The sequence below is a fragment of the Balaenoptera musculus genome, chromosome 3, assembly GCF_009873245.2.
Source record: "Balaenoptera musculus isolate JJ_BM4_2016_0621 chromosome 3, mBalMus1.pri.v3, whole genome shotgun sequence".
Lineage (NCBI taxonomy): Eukaryota > Metazoa > Chordata > Mammalia > Artiodactyla > Balaenopteridae > Balaenoptera > Balaenoptera musculus.
Genome location: NC_045787.1, coordinates 19,664,281 through 19,688,902, shown reverse-complemented (window position 1 = coordinate 19,688,902; position 24,622 = coordinate 19,664,281). Strand labels below are relative to the sequence as shown.

At 36.2% G+C, this 24,622-nt stretch overlaps 1 pseudogene; it reads left to right on the top strand.

Moving 5' to 3' along the window:
• Nucleotides 1–18,626, top strand: part of LOC118892025 — a 34,847-nt pseudogene extending 16,221 nt beyond the window's left edge.
• The last annotated feature ends 5,996 nt before the right edge of the window (nt 18,627–24,622 follow it).

Below are 24,622 nucleotides of genomic sequence, written 5' to 3'. Positions count from 1 at the left end.
TTTTGCTGGAGACAAGAAGCAGATGCCATTAAAGAGGACTTTCAGAGTTTCTTTGGTGGGGATAATGGCGGACTCCAGGAGAGATCACACCAAGGATTACTTCCCAGACTTCTGCTGCCAGTGTCCTTGTGCCTGCAGTGAGCCACAGCCACTCCTTCCCTCTGCAGGAGACCCTCCGACACTAGCACCCATGTGGTTGACAGGATCTTGGTGCTCCAGCTGGGGGTCAAGCCTCAGCCTCTTAGATGGGAGAGCTGAATTCAGGACATTGGCCCACCAGAGACCTCCCGGCCCCATGTAACATCAAATGGTGAAAGCTCTCCTAGATATCTCCATCTCACTGCTAGGATCCACCTCCACTCAAAGACTAGCAAGCTACAACTAGCAAGAGAGGAACACAACCCCACACATTAGCAGAGAGGCTGCCTAGAAGCATAATAAGTTCACAGACACTACAAAACACACCACCAGACACAGTCCTGCCCACCAGAAAGACAAGATCCAGCCTCATCCACAAGAACACAGACGCCAGTCCCCTCCAACAGGAAGCCTACACAAGCCACTGAACCAACCTTACCCACTGGGGGCAGACACCAAAAACAACAGGAAATACGAACCTGCAGCCTGAGAAAAGGAGACGCAAAATGCAGTAAGTTAAGCAAAATTAGAAGACAAAGAAATACACAGCAGATGAAGGAGCAAGTGAAAATCCACCAGACCAAACAAATGAAGAGGAACTAGGCAGTCTACCTAAAAAAGAATTCACAGTAATGATAGTAAAGATGATCCAAAATCTTGGAAATAGAATGGAGAAAATACAAGAAACGTTTAACAAGGACCTAGAAGAACTAAAGAGCAAACAAACAATGATGAACAACACAATAAGTGAAATTAAAAATTCGCTAGAAGGAATCAATAGCAGAATAACTGAGGCAGAAGAACAAATAAGTGACCTGGAAGATAAAATAGTGGAAATAACTACCCCAGAGCAGAATAAAGAAAAAAGAATGAAAAGAATTGAGGACACTCTCAGAGTCCTCTGGGACATTAAACGCACCAACATTCGAATTATAGGGGTCCAGAAGAAGAAGAGAAAAAGAAAGGGTCTGAGAAAATATTTGAAGAGATTATAGTTGAAAACTTCCCTAATATGGGAAAGGAAATAGTCAGTCAAGTCCAGGAAGGGCAAAGAGTCCCATACAGGATAAATCCAAGGAGAAACACGCCAAGACACATATTAATCAAACTATCAAAAATTAAATACAAAGAAAAAATATTAAAAGCAGCAAGGGAAAAGCAGCAAATAACCTACAAGGGAATCCCCATAAGGTTAACAGCTGATCTTTCAGCAGAGATTCTGCAAACCAGAAGGGTGTGGCAGGACATATTTAAAGTGATGAAAGGGAAAAAACTACAATAAAGATTACTCTACCTAGCACGGATCTCATTCAGATTCGACAAAGAAATAAAAACCTTAACAAACAAGCAAAAGTTAAGAGAATTCAGTACCACAAAACCAGCTTTACAACAAATGCTAAAGGAACTTCTCTAGGCAAGAAGCACAAAAGAAGGAAAAGACCTACAAAAACAAGCCAAAAACAATTAAGAAAATGGTAATAAGAATATACATATCTATAATTACCTTAAATGTAAATGGATTAAATGCTCCAACCAAAAGACATAGACTGGCTAAATGGATACAAAAACAAGACCTGTATATGTGCTGTCTACAAGAGACCCACCTCAGACCTAGGGACACATACAGACTGATAGAAAAGGATATTCCATGGAAATAGAAATCAAAGAAAGCTGGAGTAGCAATTCTCATGTCACACAAAATAGACTTTAAAATAAAGACTATTACAAGAGACAAAGAAGGACACTAGATAATGATCAAGGGATCAATCCAAGAAGAAGATATATCAATTGTAAATATTTATGCACCCAACATAGGAGCACCTCAATACATAAGGCAAATGCTAACAGCCATAAAACGGGAAATCGACAGTAACACAATCATAGTAGGGGACTTTAACACCCCACTTTCACCAATGAACAGAACATCCAAAATGAAAATAATTAAGGAAACACAAGCTTTAAATGACACATTAAACATGGTGGACTTAATTGATATTTATAGGACATTCCATCCAAAAACAACAGAATGCACTTTCTTCTCAAGTGCTCATGGAACATTCTCCAGGATAGATCATATCTTGGGTCACAAATCAAGCCTTGGTAAATTTAAGAAAATTGAAATCATATCATGTATCTTTTACAACTACAACGCTATGAGACTAGGTATCAAGTACAGGAAAATATCTGTAAAAAATACAAACACATGGGGGCTAAACAATATGCTACTAAATAACCAAGAGATCACTGAAGAAATCAAAGAGGAAATAAAAAAATACCTAGAAACAAATGACAATGAAAACACAATGGCCCAAAACCTGTAGGATGCAGCAAAATCAGTTCTAAGAGGGAAGTTTATAGCAATACAATGCTACCTCAAGAAACAAGAAAACTCTCAAATAAACAACCTAACCTTAAACCTAAAGCAATTAGAGAAAGAAGAACAAAAAAACCCCAAAGTTAGCAGAAGAAAATAAATCATAAAGATCAGATCAGAAATAAATGAAAAAGAAATGAAGGAAACGATAGCAAAGATCAATAAAACTAAAAGCTGGTTTTTGAGAAGATAAACAAAATGGATAAACCATTAGCCAGATTCATCAAGAAAAAAAGGGAGAAGACTCAAATAAATGGAATTTAAAATGAAAAAGGAGAAGTAAAGAGTGACACTGCAGAAATACAAAGGATCATGAGAGATTACTACAAGCAACTATATGCCAATAAAATGGACAACCTGGAAGAAATGGACAAATTCTTAGAAAAGCACAACCTTCCAAGACTGAACCAGGAAGAAATAGAAACTAAAAAGAGACCAATTACAAGCACTGAAACGGAAACTGTGATTAAAAATCTTCCTTGTTGTTTGTTACAAAATCCCAGGACCGGAAGGCTTCAGAGGCGAATACTATTAAATATTTAGAGAAGAGCTAACACCTTTCCTTCTCAAACTCTTCCAAAATATGGCGGAGGGAGGAACACTTCCAAACTCATTCTACAAGGCCAACATCAGTCTGATACTAAAACCAGACAAAGACGTCAAAAAACAAGAAAACTACAGGCCAATATCACTGATGAACATAGATGCAAAAATCCTCAACAAAATACTAGCAAACAGAATCCAACAGCACTTTAAAGGGATCATACACCATGATCAAGTGGGCTTTATCCCAGGAATGCAAGGATTTTTCAATATATGCAAATCACTCAATGTGATACACCATATTAACATACTGAAGGATAAAAACCATATGATCATCTCAATAGATGCAGAAAAAGCTTTTGACAAAATTCAACACCCACTTATGATAAAAACCGTCCAGAAAGTAAGCATGCAGGGAACTTACCTCAACATAATAAAGGCCATATATGACAAATCCACAGCCAGCATTGTTCTCAATGGTGAAGAGGTGAAACAATTTCCACTAAGATCCGGAACAAGACAAGCTTGCCCACTCCCACCACTATTATTCAAAATAGTTTTGGAAGTTTTAGCCACAGCAATCAGAGAAGAAAAAGAAATAAAAGGAATCCAAATCAGAAAAAGAAGTAAAACTGTCACTGTTTGCAGATGACTTGATACTATACATAGAGAATCCTAAATATGCTACCAGAAAACTACTAGGACTAATCAATGAATTTGGTAAAGTAGCAGGATACAAAATTAATGCACAGAAATCTCTTGCATTCCTATACACTAATGATGAAAAATCTGAAGGAGAAATTAAGGAAACACTCCCATTTACCACTGCAACAAAAAGAATAAAATACTTAGGAATAAACCTACCTAAGGAGACAAAAGACCTGTATGCAGAAAACTATAAGACACTGATGAAAGAAATTAAAGATGATACAAACAGATGGAGAGATATACCACATTCTTGGATTGGAAGAATCAATATTGTGAAAATGACTATACTACCCAAAGCAATCTACAGATTCAATGCAATCTCTATCAAACTACCAATGGCATTTTTCACAGAACTCGAACAAAAAATTTCACAATTTGTATGGAAACACAAAAGCCAGACTTCTGACTAGCCAAAGCAATCTTAAGAAAGAAAAACAGAGCTGGAGGAATCAGGCTCCCTGACTTTAGACTATACTACAAAGCTACAGTAATCAAGACAGCATGGTACTGGCACAAAAACTGAAATATAGATCAATGGAACAGGTTAGAAAGCCCAAAGATAAACCCACGCACATATGATCACTTATCTTTGATAAAGTAGGCAAGAACATACAATGGAAAAAAGACAGCCTCTTCAATAAGTGGTGCTTGGAAAACTGGACAGCTACATGTAAAAGAATGAAAGTAGAACACTCCCTAGCACCATACACAAAAATGAAATCAAAATGGATTAAAGACCCATATGTAAGGCCAGACACTATCAAACTCTTAGAGGAAAACATAGGCAGAACACTCTATGACATAAATCACAGCAAGATCCTTTTTGACCCACCTCCTAGAGAAATGGAAATAAAAACAAAAATAAACAAATTGGACCTAATGAAACTCAAAAGCTTTTGCACAGCAAAGGGAACCATAAACAAGACAAAAAGACAACCCTCAGAATGGGAGAAAATATTTACAAATGAAGCAACTGACAAAGGATTAATCTCCAAAATATACAAGCAGCTCATGCAGCTCTATATCAAAAAAACAAACAACCCAATCCAAAAATGGACAGAAGGCCTAAATAGACATTTCTCCAAAGAAGTTTTGCAGATTGCCAACAAACACATGAAAGGATGTTCAACATCACTAATCATTAGAGAAATGTAAATCAAAACTACAATGAGGTATCACCACACACCAGTCAGGATGGCCATCATCAAAAAATCTACAAACATTAAATGCTGTAGAGGGTGTGGAGAAAAGGGAACCCTCTTGCACTGTTGGTGGGAATGTAAATTGATACAGCCACTATGGAGAACAGTATGGACTTTCCTTAAAAAACTAAAAATAGAACTACCATATGACCCAGCAATCCCACTACTGGGCATATACCCTGAGAAAACCATAATTCGAAAACAGTCATGTACCACATTGTTCATTGCAGCTCTATTTACGATAGCCAGGGCGTGGAATCAACCTAAGTGTCCATCGACAGATAAATGGATAAAGAAGATGTGACACATATACACAATGGAATATTACTTAGCCATAAAAAGAAATGAAATTGAGTTATTTGTAGTGATGTGGATGGACCTAGAGACTGTCATGTAGAGTGAAGTAAGTCAGAAAGAGAAAAACAAACACTGTATGCTAACATGTATATATGGAATCTCAAAAAAAAAAAAAAAAAGGTTCTGAAGAACCTAGGAGCAGGATAGGAATAAAGACGCAGACATAGAGAATGGACTTGAGGACGCGGGGAGGGGGAAGTGTAAGCTGGGACGAACTGAGAGAGTGACATGGACATATATACACTACCAAATGTAAAATAGATAGCTACTGGGAAGCAGCTGCATAGCACAGGGAGATCAGCTCCGTGCTTTTTGTCCACCTACAGGGGTGGGGTAGGATTGTGGGAGAGAGACGCAAGATGGAGGAGATATGGGGATATATGTATACATATAGCTGACTCACTTTGTTATACAGCAGAAACTAACACACCATTGTAAAGCAATTATACTCCAATAAAGACGTTAAACAAAAAAGAGGACTTTCATTCATTGTAGCATTATTCATGATAAACAAGATATGAAAACAAGCCAAATGTTCATCAACAGACAAATGGATAAAGAAAATGTGGTATGCACATACAATAGAATATCATTCTGCCTTAAAAACGGAAAAAAAAAATCCTGGCTCTACCTGTAAAGCATTATGCTAAATGAATTAAGTCAGTCAGAGAAGGACAAATACTGCGTTATTCCACTTACATGAGTTATCTAAAATAGTCAAACTTGTAGGAGCAGAAAATAAATGATGGTTGCCAAGGCATGGGGAAGGGAAAATAAGAATTATTGTCCAGGGGGTATAAAGTTACAGTTATACAAGATGGATAAGTTCTAGACATCTGGGGTACAGCATAGTGCCTGCAATTAACAAATGGTGGAGTAGCTTGATCAAACACTTAAAAATTTGTTAAGAGGGTAGATTTCATATTAAGTATTCTTAACATACACACAGAACATGAGGAAACTTTTGGAGGTGATGTGCATGTTTATTTCCTTAATCTTTGTGATACACACATACATGGTGTATGAATGTAATCAAATTGATCAAATTGTAGACATTAAATTTGTGCTGTTTTTTGTACATCATTTATACCTCAATATAGCTATATTAGAAAGCAATTTGGAAAGATGTGTACTCAGGGTCAAGATATAAGTTAAAAATTGTAAGATGCATCAGGGACATTTTCATGTATCTTTTGTAAAGGTATAATAATATTTGACTTTTAAAGCACAAATCATGTCTATGTTTAATAGCGAGGACTCTGATTTTATCTTTCTTCAGCAACTTTATACATAGATGCTACAAATGTGAGTTGAGAAACCAAGTCGTCTAATCTCCCTTTCTAAGCCAAACATCTATTCTTAACTGCAAGAAAATATATTCTAACTAAAATTCTAAAAAATAAGCTTCAGATACCTAAAAGTTCCCTTAATTTTTAAAAAATATTGCAAAGCAAGAAAACTATGTATTGTTTGTGTTTCTGCATAAATGCAGAAAAGTTGGGGGTTTCCAAATAATGATGAATTATTGGAAAATAATATTACAGAGATCATGCTAGTTATAATTGCACATAGCTAGTAAAAGTATGGTATGAACTCTGAAAATATATATATATATATTTCTACCTACGTATCATCTATCTATGCATTGTCTATTTCAGAATATTCTAGGAAACATAAGAATATACTGTATACAATTCCATTCACATCCATTAGTCATGAGAGCAATTACCCCATCAAAGTCATGTAGCATTTATATAGCTCCACTCTACAATTATGAGAGAATATTGGTGAAAACAAAAAATAATGTTTTAGTGTTATTTTAGAAATACATTTGACCTCAGGTGTCTCTGAAAGAATTCTGTATCAGAATTGTGAACCACTAATTTATGGAAAGGTTTCCATTCCCAGAATATTTATATTTATTTTAATTTCTAGGAAATGGTTCACTTTGCAAGCTTCCTTTTCCCTTCTATGATATGTATATGTGTGAAGTGAATATAAGTAAAGAAAAAGATAAACATGTTGAACTCTTTCATACCAAGGAAGTCTGCAAGCATAACATATTTTCTAACTCAGGTACAAAATCACCGAGACTTTGGTTTTATATTTTTACTGATAATAAAATTACACTTTGAATATTTCAAGTATGATTATTTTCTTCTAAGTTTTCAATTCACTTTTCAAATTACTTTAAGTATTTATTGTTTCTTTTCTGAAATTAGAGTGTAAATTGTGTGTTCCATTCATTGTAGAAAAATTGAAAAAGAGTGTAAAGAATATTAAAATTATCTGAAGACTTGGTATACTCAAAGAATCACACTGTTTTATGAATACCCTTACCATTACAATAATATTATATTATTTATAGAACATACAAGAATAACCTCCATTTTAAAGTACTGTTATATTCTAGGGGTGTGTGTGTGTAGGTTTGTGTGTGTATGAATGTCTGAGTATGTGGATATTCTCTTACATTTGTATTCAACAAAATGTTCTACAACTAGGTTTTCTATTATTTTCATTGATCTAATAGGTTTATTTTTTGTTCTAGTACACCATTGCTTTACCTTTTATAAAGAAATAATGTATTTAAACATAAGATAGTAAAACTAGCCTGCCTTTTTTCAAATATGTTTGACATCTACTATTTCTTTTGTGTTTGTATTGAAATTTTGGAGTAACTTTATGTAATTGAAAAACAGGCTTATGGTGATAGAGTATATTTAAATAGAAATCTTATTCAGAATCATTTATAGTATTGATTTAGACAAGTATTCAATCATATTGTGTATTATATTTTGATCAGTATTGAATATTTATAATAGAATTAACTTCTAGGAAACTTTTAGGAAATAACGTGTCATTTGGGTTATTTGGTGAAATGGAATATTCATTCTATTTTAGTTTCTATCTTGTTCTAAACACATATAATTTCTATCCTATTATCATTGATATATATGAGAGTTACTGACTTCTATCATTTTATGTTGTAGCAGAGTAGTGTGTCCAACTCTTACTGTATATGTTCTAATGATATGTTAGCTTCCTGTAATCTTTCCAAGTAGAAAGTCATATCCTCTGTTAATTAGAGCAACTAGCCAAAATCTATCAATCTTTTCCATTGTTCTTCCTCTTCTTGCAGGACATCATTAAATAACTGTGGTGGGCATTCCCTTCTTATTTTCAATTTTTCAGTAAACTGCTGCTAGTGATTTACCATTAAGTATGTTACTGCTTAATAGGTTGATTTAATCATCATGTTCAAGATTCTCTTTTATCTCAAATTATGGTATTTTCTTTTCTAAAATAACCCATTCCTTTATGTTTGAATATCTTTTCAGAAGTTCCCTGGTGATATGTATCATACAATTAATTTTCAGATAAAGTGAGATTAGCCATAGTGTTGTATTTCCCAAAGGACAGCATGTGAAGCCTGAACTTGACTTAGATTTAACTTCTAGTATTACAGTGGGATCCTTTATTAAACTATAATTGTTGGGCAGGTTTAGATGCAGCCAATTAAGTTTGTACCTTTTAGCATTGTCCAGACATGCACTATTAAGATACTACTAAAATCACTATACTACTGCTTCATTTTCTAATTCTCAGAGTTGATAAAAATACATGAGAAAATGTAATCCTTTGATACCCTGCTCCTAGGAATCTTCCTCTTTGTGCTGCTACCTCTTAATTTAATTAATATTTCTATAAATCTCACCATCCCCTACCTCTGCTTTGCATTCTTTTCCTTGGAAATTTCCATTTCTGAATAGGTTAATTTAAAATGATTTCAGTCACTATTCATTGTTTACTATTATTCAATAACTTTCAGGGAAGAAATAGCATCTGAGTGACTGAAAATCAACTTACGTTGCAAAAAGATGGCCACTTAAATTTTTGGTTAGTATAATTTTATTCTTTTTGGTTAGAAGACTGAATGGTGAGGTGTAAATCATGACTCTTTCCCTTGTTTCAGTTAAATTCAATGTGTTCAAAATTACGTGCCATGAAATAAAATATGGATAGTTTAATGTTTTCCTCTAGTCATCTCTATAGTAGACTGTTTACAAAAATGACTTTAATTATCCTGCTCTCTGTAATCATGTCCTCGCAAATTGATTTTGCAATGCTTTTCATCGAGAAAAGGAGTCTCCTCCACTCTTTGAATCTAAGTTGACCTTATGATTTACTTTAGTTAGTATATTACAAAGTTTCAGGTTTCTAGTTCTAAGCCGTAGCCTTCAATATCTGAGTGCTTCAAGCCTCCCTTTTGGGTCTCTTCCACTACTATGGAACAAATGCTGGAGGAGAGCTCAGTTTTCCAGACATCCATTCTAGATCAGCAGTCGACAGAGCTGCCTACAGGTAGCCACAGACACATGAGGGATCAGAGCTGAAACCAGAAAAACCTACTCAATCTATCATTGTAATAATGAGTCTGACTCTGTTTGATATTTGGCTGCTGACAACTTTTGGGCCTTACCTCTTCCTCTTTCCCTTCTGTCTCAAATCTCAGAAAGCTGATAAGAATATCTGTGTACTCCCTCTTGTGGTGCTCACAGAATTTAAAACCGTATAAGCCCTTTGCTGCACACAAGAGCCACACCCTGGTGCCACTCCCTAACCACTATGAAAACCCAAGCCAGTCTCCTTTCCATGCACTCTCCAGGCATTTTTAGGCCAGCTTGGAAACCTGGCCTAAAATATCTCATTATATAAAATATCTCATTATATAAGTAATAAATTTTGTATGTCCTCTTTTTCTGTGTGTGTGATCATCTGTCTTGACATTTGGGGGTGGGAAGAGCTGGCATATCCTGTTTCTGAAGAATGCCTAAAACAGCCATAGACTTACGAGTCATATAATTAGTATTGTTTTAAGCCATTGAAGTTTACAGGTATCATTATGATTTATATTTAAGAAAGATTATATTTAGAAGCATATAGGATATTTTTGTTTTTATTTTCAGAGTTGTGGTATATTTCTGTACATGAGCATGGATTATCTTTAAGAGTGTCTTATAAGCATTTTAAAATAACAATGAGGGACACTTCATGAATGGCCATCAACCCAATGTCACTTTTAGTGAGAAATCTAAAATGAAAAACTAAGGAGCTCTATTATTTATCTCTTGTTACAATAGTTATTTATTACTTCACAGTTTTCTATGGATCAGAAGTCAGGCATTGGTTTATCTGGGTCTTTTGCTTAGGACCTCACAAGACTTCAATAAACATGTAGGATAGGGCTGAAGTCTCATTTGAATTTTGACTAGGGATGGATCCACTTTCAAACTCACTCAAATTTTTAGCAGAATTCAGTTCTTTGCATCTTTAGAATTGAGGACTCAATCATCTTTCTGTCTGTCAGGCAATGACTTCCCTCAGTGACTAGAGGCCTCTCACAGTTACTTGCCAAGAGGGTTTCCAAAAAATGCTGCTTGCTTGTTCAAACTCAGCAAGGAAGAGAGAGAGAAACTCCATCAAGATGGGTTCTCCAATTTTATGAAATGCAATCATTTAGTAGCAAAAACATAATCATATATATCCTGACATGATTCTCATTTTCTGTTGATTAGAAGCAAGTCACATGTTCTACAGACATTTGAAAGAGATCACATAAAGGCATGAATATCAGAAAATAGAGATCATGAGGGTCATCCTGAGAGTCTGGTTGCAAAAGGACAAATTTTCTGCAAATCCATTTGTTCACTTAAGCTAATATATTATTTCTAGCACAAAGGGAATTATTGAAACTTGATTAGATAATAGTTTTTTCAAATTATGTAATGGCTAGAATTATTTATTTTATTTTTTGTTTGTTTGTTTGATTATAGTACCATGGAAACTTCGATTACAATTAAAGTTTTGGTTAATGCTTACCTGGTTTCAGTTTCAGCTTTGAAACATGACCTCTTTTAACCATAAAAAATTATTTACTAATTCTAAATGTCTGTTTCTTTGGCTGAAAAATAGTGCTAACAATGATGCCTGCTTCATAGCATACCATGAAGCTATCTTAGCTTTATTTTCAAAACAAAGCAAATTTGCAAAAAATGTTTATTACTATTTTTACATTACTCTTTTGGCATTTAACTTTGTTTTGGCCTTCATATTATGAAGTCTTATATGAAAGTGAATTTGGGGGCAGCAATTGTTAGGAATAGTGACACTGGAAACATACCTAGAAGCATGCAGATAAGATCACGGCCTGTGCTTTGTTTTATATATATATATATATCAATAACCAATGTTAATGTGATACTGAATAAGTAAGCTTTATAATACAGTATACAAAGTTATTAATAGATAATACAATAAAATGATATTTAGGAAATCCAGATTTTTACATTTGTACTAGTTCTAAGTGAAATAACTAATTAGGCTTTTTTCTTGTTCCTTTGAAGAAAATACCTTTAACCTAAACTCATTTGGTAAATAAAAATATCTGGTCTGAAGACCTGTAATTAATATTATATAATTTGTGTGTATTAAAGATCCAGTTTTTATTTATTACTCTTGATACAAGCTGTTTCTAAGTTTATTTAATGTGTTTATGCTTTTTTATGACTTTTAATTTGAATAAAATAGAACCATATGTTTTATTTTTACACTACTTTATATAACTAATAATGTACTGGAAAATGTGCCTCTAATATATTAAATCAATATTTAGAGTGATTCAAATTAGATGACTGAAACATTTAACTATAATATTGAAAAATACAGTACATAGAATTTCTAAGTATTGTGAAAAGTTTGATAATTTTATGGTGAAAAGGAGAAATAAAGTCAGTCAGATATTAAGAAATAATAAGACAAAATTAGAAAGTTTTCTAAGACTAAAGAAAATAAAACATTATGACTGGAGTAAAGGCATTTTCAGGAAATAACTGAAGGGAATATAAACATAAATTACAGAACTAGAACTAGATACTTGAGATGGAGAAATGTGAAAAATAAAAAATCTATTTGTTTTGAATTTGATAAGCACCACTTACCACACCTTCCTCTTCTTACCGTTTATGCTATATGATGGTTAATTTTATGTGCCAGCTTGACTAAGCTATAGCACCCAGTGATTTAATTAAACACTAAATGTTGCTGTGAAGGCATTTTGCAATGGGATTAACATCTACATCTACAAGTGACTTTAAGCAAAGTAGATTACCTTTGATAATGTGAGTGAGCCTCACCCAACCATATGAAAGCCTTAAGAGCAAAAACTGAGTTTTCCAGAAGAAATTCTTACTCATGACTATAATGTCAGCTCCTGCCAAGTTTCCAGCCTGCCAAGCTACCTAATTTTAGACTCAGGACTCCAACATCAATCCCTGCCTGAGTTTTGAGATTGCTGGCCTGATTTATGAATTTTGTACTTACCAGCCCTAACAATCACATGAGCCAATCCTTAAAACAGAAAAAAAACTCTTAATACATACACATATAAATACATATATGTGTATATATGTGTGCATAGATCTAGACATAGATCGACAGATATAGATATAGATACATATATAGATATATCATATTGGTTCTCTGGAGCACCCTGCTTAATACTGGCATCAATTCTAAACCAACTACTCATTTTTTCCAAATAAACTCCAAATCTTTTTTATCTCCACTGACTTTTATTTTTTATTACTACTTCTTGTTTGAGGTTCCACTCCATCTTTATAATTATTTATTTTCACTTTGCTCATATGGATTGCCACCCCACTGTAATTTGGTGCTTTTTAGGAAACCTAGATTTCATAGCCCCACCTTTGGGCTAGAATCCATGGGAGAATCCTAAAGTCAAAACTTCCCAACTCTCTGATCATTCCTCAAATCAGAATATTCTAGTACTGCCCCCAAGCCAGTTTCTTTTGATCTACCCCCTATTTATTTGATATCACCCTATACGCATCCTTCATAACATTTCCCAGAATTTGTAATTGTGAGTAATTGCATATTTTTAAAGTTTAATGTTTGACTCCACTAACCAGGCAATAATATCCATGAGCTAAAGATTCTTTTTTTTGTGACTGTGTGCCCTGTTCCTGTAGGGTTTGGACATTAAGTTGATGAAAATATTTTTACTGAAAGAGCAACAAGAATGTGTTTCATTGATAGAGAAATGTTGTGATTTTTCCTTTCCCCTTCAGTAGAATCTTCCTTGATTAAAAACACTGCTGTACTGAAATGTTACATTTCCTGGGTGATTGAAAAGAAGTAAGAAAGGGCAAATGTATTTAAAAAAAAAAAAAAGTGGTTTTGTTTTGCTTGCCTTAGCCAAGTCTCAGCAGTAGGTGTAGTTTGTTTGCATGATCCCTAATTAACATGACACCAGCTCTTGGGAGAAGGTCTTCCCCACACCAAAGAGAAGAATAGCTCAAAAATATCAGCAAGGGAAACAGGAGGTGTTTACCCAATGTTAGTTAGTGGTATGCATATGTGACTGCAACTCCATTGGGCTCTCTGAGGCTGGTTGGATCTTGGTCAGCATCCTACCTTTGTCTCTAATGGTCATTCCTTATCACCATGTGAAACCCTATTGCTTGCAGCTCCTTGGCCCAAACTAATGTCATGATTCATGTCTTTCTCTTCACAACTCCCAGTCCACAAATTCATCATCTTATCTCCAATGGGGCTGAAGGATTAGCTGATGACATTATTTTCTTTCAGAAAGAATATGTGTCATTTTTTTAATCACATGACATTTTATTTTTGATTTTCAAGAGTCTATTTTTCGATACTCAAGTTATTCGTATTTAAAGCTTTCACTTCTGCGTTCTCAGTAAGTCAACCATAATACACCTAGAGGTAACGTGGGTAGAACGGCATTTATGTGAATGTTCAAAAAGAGTAACATAAACATGAACATTTCAGGATACAGTCCTGTTACAAATGGATGAATGAATACATGATTGGATGGGTGGGTGGATGACTGAGAAGATCATAATGAAACACAAGTGTCACACAAACACAGCATATGTTCAAAATACAATTTGATACTGAATAATCAATAGGCAATGTGGAAATCAAAGTTTGTTTTTCTTATGTTAATAGTATTAAAACATTTTGACTCTCTGATGGATATTTGTTGAGAGTTTTGGGGAAATCATGTTTTTCATCCATTTCCCTACTGTTCTGCAGTTTATTCAGATTTTGAAGTTTATCCATCTATTTCTGTTCACACTCCAAGAAAGATATTTCACTTGATTAAATAACTTGCTCAAAGTTTTACAAAAAATAAGAGACAAATTTGGTCTGGGAGCACAGGGCCTTGACTCTGTTGTTCTTTTCTTTCCTTTGTTCCAGGCTGTCACATTTATATATTTCTGAAGTAAAATTAAGTAATCAGAAATAGTGGAAACTGTCAATACTTTGGTTTTGAATCAAAGGCATAAATAGAGATATGGTCTGACACAATTTAAAATGTTTTATGGTTTTATTTTTTGATTCATAATATCTTCCCTAATGATATTTTGAACAGACTAAAATTTATCAAAATAATTATATTCCTAACCTATTTTACTGGATTATGTGACTAAACAGATTTGCAATACCTTTATTTATTACAGTTGCAATTAAACTGCTTTCATTTATGAATGCATCAAAGTATACTTTCTTTAGTTATAAAGTACATGATTTCACAATTTACTATAACCATTTGATATTTTTATAACAGAATTGGTGAGTAATGAAACACTTTAATAATTATAGAATTTACAATGGTTAAACTGCACAATATACTTGCTACTATTTTGAAAAGACATAGGAATAATTTGCATAATTTACACTCATATGATTCACTTCTAAGTGTAATGTGATGCACAGTACTAAGCTGATTAATCTTTCCTTGGTTTACTATCCAGAATGTGGTCAGAGTTTTAGTGAATTAATTTGACCACCATTATGTGTAATGGGCTGAAGTTACATTAATCTACTAAGTGATATACCCATCAAAGCTTATGAAGAACTAATTCATCTGAATAGGAACTAACAATATGGATTATATTTTCAACACAAGGAAAGAACACTATGCATGGTTTTGTAACTTAAAATTAAACTTTAGTCTATGTAAAAAGATACATATTTATTTTTTCAAAATACCAGTTAATTTTTCATAGGGTGATGGTAGTTGAAGAAATGTGGTGGGTAGCATTTGTTAGAGGGAGTACATAATTATATTAACCCAAGTGTAACAAATGTCTAAAATGTACTATTATTAATTTTAATGCATAATAAAATATAAATTACAACTCCATGAAGAGAATTAAAACTGAAGATTATAAAAGATCATTATAGATTCAATTTGGTAACTCTTTCAGATTCATTAATAATCCTCCAAGTGAGAAATCATCAGCACTGGGAATGTACCCTTAGCCAGAAAAATCAGTTAAATTTTCTACCTTAGTTCTTAACTTTCTTTAATATAAGTACATACAAACACACACACACATACACATCCTATGCACATACACGCCATACACACACAAACACCCCATATAATTTACTTAACATAAATAATATTTTAAAAGAATATATAAATTAAATATAAAATTATTTCTGATACTCTAGAATCAGTATGCATTTTTTTAATTCAATGGTTATTTAAATAATTTTTAGAACTTTTAAATCTATGACATGTGTTATGGACTGAATGTTGTATCTCCTCAAAAATTTTCTGTTGAAATTCTAATCTCTAATGTGATGATGTTAGGAGGTGGAGCCTTTGGGAAATGATTGTCTTGAGGGTAGAATCCTCATGAATGGGATTAATGACTTTATGTCCTTTCTGCCATATGAGGACACAGCAAGAAAACAGTTGTCTACGAACCAGGAAGGGGGCCCTCACCAGACATCAAGTCAGCAGGTGCCTTATTCTTGCCCTTCTCAACCTCCAGAACTATATGAAATAAATGTTCTTTAAGTCACACAGTCTATGGCAGTTTATTATAGAAACCTGAATGGACTAAAATAGCATATATTTGAAAAATATGATCAGTGAGAAATGTATGGTTTAAGTTTGAATGAGTTTGATTATTATGAAAAGATATTTGTTATAATGCCACTTGAATGCAGAGTATACAGATTTGATACAATTGTTTAGAGTCAAATATTAAGGCATCAAACATTGAGGCATGTCCCTCAATTTATGCCAAAACAAATTCAGTTTTAAAACACTAATATTGAAATAATTTGAAGACATATTAAAACATACAATCCAAGGAAAGAATGAAGCTTGACAGATTTACTGCAGAGAAATTGAAAGATTCTGTGTCACAAAGACCATGAATAAAGCTAAAAGCAAATAATAAAATCAGGAAGATACTTGATTGTTTATATTTTTGCATAATCTTTATTAAATTATAAAAAAGTAAATATGAATTTGGAATTGAATAACAGTCTCCATACACTTCAAATATGATAATTTGCCAGCTTCCTCTTACTTTCCCACCAAGAAAATCCACTTTCAGGGCCTGAGATTTATTTTTCTGCCTCCTTCTCTCTCTTTTTCTCTCTCCTTCACTCTTCACAGACATATATATATATATTTTTCACAAATATATAATTATATGTATAAAGTATTACCCTTCCAACTTGTTTCTTTGTGCCACTGGGAAAAAATATCTTAGACATTTATTTGTGTCCACAGATATGGATAAAAACTGCTATTTATGGCTGCATAATTCTCCATATATCCTAACATATGTGGAACAAATTATTATGTGTGGCTGTATAGTCATCTGTTCACTGTAATTTAGTCAAATTTTGCCCTGTTGATGGACATCCACATTTTTTCTAGGTTGAATGTAATTTTATGACTTCTGAGCTCTGTGAGGCCCATCCTAGAATCATCCGGTTTCCTGAAAGGAGAGCTCCTTTTGTAAAGGGTCTGTGGCTCGTTTGCATACTGAAGCTTTGGCCCGGGGTTCTGTGACACTGTTGGCTTTGTCCTGCTTCTGCCACATCTCTGCCTCAGATCCCCAGACCATGCGACAGCTCTGCCTCCCGAAGCAGAGTTATCTTCCTCAACTTCAGCCCATCATTCCCTAATTCATTTCTTGTTTTTGTGCTACACAACTTCTGCGACTTTTGCTATGTTCTTTGTATTGTAGAATACGTGTATTGTGCTGACCATTAACGTGCTCTACTTTCCCTGACTCTTTGAAATTCTGATCCCTCATTACCAGTAAAATAAACTACAGTAAGGACTGAACCCAAAGACTGAAGGATTATTTTTTCCATCATGAAACTGTCTACTACCATCACCAACCCCCCCCTGCTGTATACATAAAAAGACAGAGTTATGCGATGCACACACACAAGACCTACATGCACAGAATATCTGTAACAAGCTAAGGAGAAATGATCTAGTAGGAATGGGGCAGAGGGAGGATAGGAAACCTATAATAAAGGTATATATGCAGAAGTACACTGTAGTAACTCAGAATATATAGTACAAAGTAATTAGCAAGCAGCAACGTTCTCCAAAGATACTTTATTCACAGATTTGAAAGACTGGAAAAATGAATCAATTGTCGATATCGGAAGTAATTACATGGGTGGGCCCTCCCACGTCTATTGTGCTGGGGAAGATGTAGCAGCCTCTTCTCCGAGCCACCCCTTTGCCTCCCAACTTCTCTGGGGCCCTCGGCCGCCCGACCAGGGGCCCCAGGGCCGCAGGCTCAGCCGAAGACCACGGGCTCTGTGTCAAACCAGCAGTTTGCGGGTTTGCGCAGTTTGCGCCGCACCCGAGGCGGCGCCAGAGGAGCCGCAGCTGCCGCACGGTGCCGGCGCCTCTAAGTGGCTCACTGTGCGCATGGGGTTCGGCTTCCCGTCCATGACCTCCCGTGCTGGGGTCGCGCTCAACACCCCGCCCCCCGGCCCGTGGATGTGTTTGTGCACCAGAGTAAGCTGCACACGGAGGGCTTCCGGAGCCTAAAGGAGGGTGAGGCCGTGGAGTTCACCTTTAAGAGGTCTGGCAAGGGCCTGGAATCTCTCCGAATCACCGGCCCTCGTGGGGTGTTCCGTATTGGGAGCGAGAGGCGGCCCAAACGGAAGAGCATACAGAAAAGCAGATCAAAGGGAGACAGGTGCTACAACTGTGGAGGTCTAACCATCATGCCAAGGGATGCAGACAGCCACCCCATCCCAGGAAGTGCCACTTCTGCTAGAGCATCCACCATTTGGTGGCCTCGTGGCCACTGAAGGTCCAGCAGGCTCCCAGCTCACAGGGAAAGCCAGCCTACTTTCGGGAGGAGGAAGAAGAGATCCATAGCCCTGCCATGCTCCCAGAGGCACAGAGTTGAGCCACAGTGGATGGGGGCTATCCTTTTGTGATCAGGAAGTTTTGAGGAGCAGGCATCAATCGGCAGAGTAGAGACATGGGGACAGCGTGGGTAGGGGACAGCTGGCACTGTCACATATCTCAGGCCGGGGTCCACAACATCCCCCACTTCCCTCCTGGTGGGGAGAGGGGTGAGGCAAAGGAACTCCAGTCATGCTCTATCCAAATGCACATGAGGGCTCTGGGGGGGTAACCCTACCTACATGCTTTATCTGAGTCTCCACCCGCAGAATCTTCAGCTTTTGAAAGTGGCCTGGATAGAGAAGTTGTTTTACTCTTAAAGAAGGATTTGGAAGAATATTTCCCAGCCAGAGTGAAAAGATTAAGCATGAGACCAGATTGATGGGCCCAACCCACAAGCCATTACATTCTGTGGGAGGGAATATCTCAGGCGTAAGGCAGGGTTTTCCACATCTTGTCTCCTCATAACCCCCTCTTGGGATAAAGTGCTGAGAACTGTCCCAAACAGTGGGTTGTAATGATAGGCAAAAGGGGTGGTTATGGGAACAACTGTAGACCTGCTGCGTCTAAGCTCATTCCCACCCCATTCTGGGCCAATACAATTTTATTTATTTGCTCCCTTGGATGACTGTACCTTGGGTCCCACTTTCTCCAGGATGCTAACTGCACTAGCTGTGTGCGAATGACATATCTTGTGCACTTTAACTTTTTTTCTGTAATATAAGTGTTCTGGCTTTGTATTTTTGTGTATTTTAATCTAAGGCCCTCATTCCTGCACTGTGTTCTCAGGTACGTGAGCAATCTCAGGGATAAGTCGGCAGCAGCTCCGGGTCTGCACAGCAGGAATACTTTTTGTTTCTATATCACCAGCGAGAACAACTATTTGGAGCATATAGCCTATTGAACTACCTCATTTTTGCCAGTTAGAGCTGGCTTTTCTGCCACAGTGTTCTCTTGAAACCCCACCATCTTCAATGTTTCATGGGAGACTAGATTCTAACTGGGTTGCCGCATGACTTGGTCTCCTTCTACTGAAAGATTGGAAATTGGTCTAATCAGGAAAAGGTGGTGCAGAGAGGTTAGGAGAGGCTGGGCCAGGTAAGAGGTGCAGAGAGGGGCAGCCTAGATTAGGCAGAGGTCATCTGTACATGCGATAAAGGATTCCTGTTCCAGACCTCTAATCCCAGGGCACAGGACTTGCTTTACATACCAGATGCATCCTTCACTGGATTGGGCTAGGCCTACCATGCACAACAGGGTGTATGTGTGTGTTTTTGTAAAAAATGTGACTTGGTAAGGATAGGTGTTAAGAACGATGCCTCTGTACCCATCTTGAGCTGCCCAGGGATGGATATATGAAGCAAGGACAAGATCCTTAACTTTTAACAATTCTGGGCTTTTCCTCCTTGGCTTGCAGAGAGACCATCAGCCATGGCTTCTTTGTGGTTCCCAGAGCCAGTGTCCTGCCCTGCTGCAGCAGTGATTAGTGTCACGGATTAGCTAAAGGAGAAAAGGGGGTTTCGTCTACATGCTGTGAGCTCACTGCAAACCTACCTCAATGTGTTGTAACGGGGCAAATGCAATAGAACACATGGGGTGATGTGTGTCTGATCCTGGGTTCTTGTCTCCCCCAATTGCTGCCCCCCTCTAGTTATTGTATTTGTCTGGGCTTTGTAGGACTTCACAAGTAGCTGATTTGGTGATTGCTAGGTGGCTTAGTTTTTGTAAATATAATGTGTTGGTCTTCTCCATGTTCTTTTGGGGTTTTATTGTTTACAAACTTCTTTTTATATTGAGAAAAATAGCCAAAGTATCTTTGACTAAAGGTTCTGTACCAGGCAGAAAGATCTGAAACATAAGCTTGGGGGCCCCTCACCTTGAAGTGAGGGGTCTTAAACCACACTTTTGTGTTTCCCTTCCCCGATTTCCTATTTCAAACAAGATCTTATGTCCTAAAAACTAGATTCCTACCCCTTTGTCTTTCCCCCTTCATGCTCCCCCAAAATAGTCCATACACCTGTATTTAGTTTGTGGGGTGTCTGTGATTAAATGATTTGTGCAAAGATCCTGAAGAAGCTAAGAACTCTCCATCCCTTGTTCCCAGTCTCCTGAGTCATGACCATTCCTTGATGTGATTCATGCCAAACAGACTGCTGCCTTTGGATGAATTAAAACCTAGTTTAATCTCTAATCCTAGGTTGGAAAGAAGCAATGAGGGGGCCTTCCATGTAGAAAGTGGGGTTGAGAGACCACAGAAGGAAAGATGAATGTATATCCAAGTCACTCAGGAACTTTTATGAAGGTGCAAGAAACGTCAAAGTGGCCATGAGATTGTTTAATAGGAGACGGATGAATGTGACTCCATGTTTACTGCTAGAAACCAAAGCTTTCTGTGAAATCTTGAATTTACGTGGAGGAAGGGAGAGTAGAAAAACATGCACCTGTCTGCTCTTTCCCTCATCGCTTCCCTTCATTCCTTAACTGCAGGTGAATGAGCCTCTTTGGGCTTTGGCGACCCCATCTAGGCAGTGTTTATTTGACGGTTAATTTTGCTGTGCCAGGTACTTCCTTTCCCATTTACTATCATTTTATAACACACACGCTGACCCTTTTCCCTTCTCCTTCTTTTCCTTGGTAAAATAAAATGAATAAAGACTTACTGGTACTGAAAAAAAAAGAAGCAATTACATGACATTATATGAATATGCAAGTCACCAGAGGAATGATGTTTGTCATGGCTTGATTGATGTAAAATTATAGAATAAAAAACATTTTATTCTTTTTACTCTCAGATGAAAAGCTTAGCTTACCTTCAAAGCTTAAAGGGCATAAATCTTTTGATATGATTGGAAACAAAAGCACTAATGAAAATATTAGCTCCTTTACTGTTTATAGCTGTTATAGCAACATTACCTGTTCAGTTCTCACTACTACTTCTCCTCAGATACTTTGCACATATCTCAGAAGCAACCAAGATGAGGAAAGAAAGTATGGAATTTTAATAAAAGCTATACTTCTAAGTTCCTAGGAATAAACTTTTAATTTTAGTTCTCCTAAAGAAATTTCTACTTTTTTGCAAAGATTCATATATGCTACAGTGAATCTATCCTAAAGTAGAGACTACATAGAGTATTTGACTACCACAGATACAGCTGAAGATAACTAGAAAAAGGTAGTATTTTTTTTCTGCCTACTTTCTTACCAGTTCTCTTACTATTAAGCATCATCACAGCTTTTCTTAATCATGTCTCCCAAGAAACTATTAAACAAACACAAGAGCTCACTCTTATTTCACCTGTCTTGATTCTTGATTGCAAGTTAGCTTCCCAAATGAATGCCTGAGTACTGAGGGCCCAGTGTGTGTCACCAGCCTCACTGAATGAATTTAAGAGAGAATCCAAAGGAAGAAATGCCAGGAAAAGCTCTAGCTGCTCTACTGGACAAGCAGAGGCTCCCTGAGGTTTTCAGTTTCCCATGCAGAACTCAGCTGCCTGCAGATCACTATAGGGAGGAAACCCATGAGAGACCGTTGCCTGATCAGTTCAAGGATTTGAAGACTATCAGGTAACGCAGCCTAATGAAAAGAAAAAATGCACAGGGAAAGCAAAAAAAAAAAAAAAGTTGATTTGAAAGTCAATACAGAGAATTCTGTACCAATTGCTGAAGAAAGAAGGAAGCATGTGTCTCTAAAGAATACAGTGGCATGGCTGCAATGGTCTGTACAGGTTATTAGATAAACAAATGTTTGTGTGAAACAGGGCAGAATGAGTGCCGGGTTGCAACTTAAAGTATCAGAAATGGCATCCCCTGTAACAACTGCATTGGAAAGGAGTGCATAAATAAGAAAATGTAATTCTATAGGCACTTAAAATTGTCTGAACACATTATACATTTAATTTTACTTTTCTCTAAGAGAGCAAAAATACCACAACTCAATTCAGATATTCCAGGTTATGTTCAGAATTATGAAAGAGAATTGAATGCACAGAGATCATCTTCAAAGTCAGTCAACAGAGGACCACGTTCACCAGAAGTTTATACACTGGCCTGAGCACACAGCCAGTACACTCCATAATCTTTGTAAACTCCAACACTAATTAAAATTTTACATACATTAAATCAGCTAATCATACAAAAGACCTTTTACTTTTACTATAACTATTTTGAGATGAGATAACAGAAGCCCAAAGAATGCAACACCAGTGGTTGCACGGTAAGAATTAGAGGTGAAATTCAAACTCAAGTTTCAGAGTGTGTACCCTTCACCATGACATAGTGCCATTGCCTTGAACGCTGAATGGCAATATAAGACAGGATAAGTAGAAAATAGTTGCAAGCATCCCTCTCCCATACACATTTTCATGATTCTTGAGAATGTAAATATGCAATCACATTTTAATAGCATTATTTTAGCATTTTAATGTGTGTTTGTAAAACATTTACAAATAAATGTAAATTGTACTTATTTCCATAATTCAGGGGTAAATGCATTAATTTCCAATCTGTTATATTTTTTTCAGACTTTTCTCTCACTATTCCTTCTTCTCTGTGAGTTAGAAAAATCATTTTATTACTTCAGAAAAATAATGATCAGAAGTGGCCCTTTTGTTATATAAATTCAAAGCCAATATATATTCATTGTTTCAGAGTAGGAATAGAAGTCATGTTTAACCTGAATATAGCTATTAGTATTATGGTTTGGTAGTATTAATATTTGTCAGATTCTATTCTAAAACTGAGAATGACATTTTATTTTTATTTCAAAAATTCTGTTTTGTTGGGTGGGTGTTAGGAGACCAAAAAAGAAGCAGACAAATGTTTAGATAGAATATAAATCTCTACAGGTTTGTGCTAAATACTTTTTCTTGTTTACTAGAAAATGAAGTTTTTCTTTTCTTTTTTTTTAAGGGTTTGGGTTTTTTTTAGTTTTTTTGTTTGTTTGGTTTTTTTTTTTTTTTTTTTTTTTTTGTTGGTTGGTTGACACTACAGGAAAAGATTGAAAAGGAAAAGCAGAAAACTTTTTTTATGAATTTGGTAAGCAATGAAAATGAACAATGTTGCTTAGAAACCTAAGTGACAATTTGTGGCAGGAAGCTGTGGAAAGATCCAGTTTACCAGCTCTACATGCAATCCAGCACCATTTTCTCACCTTGGAGAGTTCGGATGCAGCATCCTTGTCATAGAACTGGGATTTCACAAGGGACACCATCAGCACTGGCTTCTCAGAGGGTCCTTCTGGCAGTCTCTGAGGCGTAGTCATCAGCTATGGAAGGAGTTGGAGAAAATTATTGTGGCAGAAACCACGGAGTTACTGCAGTGGACAAGCTGTATGGCAAGCTCATGTGGGCCTTCTCAAATGGGCAGCCAAAACAGGGAGGAAGGCTCCTCAAGGGTGGAGATTCAGGCACCAGAAAGCACACCCTTGGGGATACAAGTCCTCTTATTTGAACATTAAGTGTGACTCATTTTGTAGCCGTAGACCTGTGATGCCAGGGTGTGTGCATTGTGTGTATATGTGTGTGTGACTGTGTAACATTTTTTTTAAAAATCACATTTTTCTGTAGTATACTGTTTCATTACCTGCTTCTTTTTTCCTTAGAAGTATAATGTGAACATTTTCCCCAAACATTAACACTTTGAAAATTAAAATGCAAAAAATAAGTTGATTCTTCCCTTCTCCCTCCATCTAAAGTTCCATTACCATTTTCTTCCATTTCAAAAGGACGTTGGATGGAAATTTCAGTTTCCCCTTCTTATAAGATGTACGGTACTAACATGTATATTTTGAAATTCACTGATCTTATCTAAAATAGCAGGCAATTACCTCCTTGCCTCTTCTCAGGGCATGTCTCTCCTATCCGTGGAAAGGGCAAGATAAGTGTCAGCTCATAGCAACTTAATATTACAACCTGGTAATTTTTTTTCCACTTAAAAGAGATTAATTTATTGAATTGTTTCTTAAATTGTAATTGCATACATGGATGTTCCAGGGAATAG